Raw genomic sequence first — 486 nt, 5'->3', positions numbered from 1 at the left:
TCGAGTACCCACAGTCATGACGGTCTGGGGTGCCATGTCAGCTGCTGGTGGTGGTCCACTGTGTTTATCAAGGGCAGGGTCAGTGCAGCTAGCTATCAGGAGACTTTGGAGCACTTCATGCTTGCATCTGCTGAAAAGCTTTATCGAGATGAAGATTTCATTTTTTTTTCAGCACGACCTGGCACCTGCTCACAGTGCCAAAACCACTGGTAAATGCTTTACTGACCATGGTATTGCTGTGCTCAATTGGCCTGCCAACTCTCCTGAACCCCAGAGAGAATCTGTGGGATATTGTGAAGAGGAAGCTGAGAGTCACCAGACCCCCCACTGTGGATGAGCTTGAGGCCGCTATCGAAGCATCCTGGGCCTCCAGAACACCTCAGCAGTGCCACAGGCTGATTGCCTCCTTGCCACGCCGCACTGAAGCAGTCATTTCTGCAAAAGGATTCCTGACCAAGTACTGAGTAGATAAGTGAACAGAATTAT

At 50.6% G+C, this 486-nt stretch overlaps 1 pseudogene; it reads right to left on the bottom strand.

Moving 5' to 3' along the window:
- LOC115383440 (SH2 domain-containing protein 3C-like) overlaps nucleotides 1–36 on the bottom strand; it is a 10190-nt pseudogene extending 10154 nt beyond the window's left edge.
- Nucleotides 37–486: the final 450 nt, after the last annotated feature.

This window comes from Salarias fasciatus (genome assembly GCF_902148845.1).
Source record: "Salarias fasciatus chromosome 7 unlocalized genomic scaffold, fSalaFa1.1 super_scaffold_4, whole genome shotgun sequence".
Classification (NCBI taxonomy): Eukaryota; Metazoa; Chordata; class Actinopteri; order Blenniiformes; family Blenniidae; genus Salarias; species Salarias fasciatus.
The sequence above is the reverse complement of the archived record's forward strand: the minus strand, read 5'-3'. Positions and strand labels throughout refer to the sequence as shown.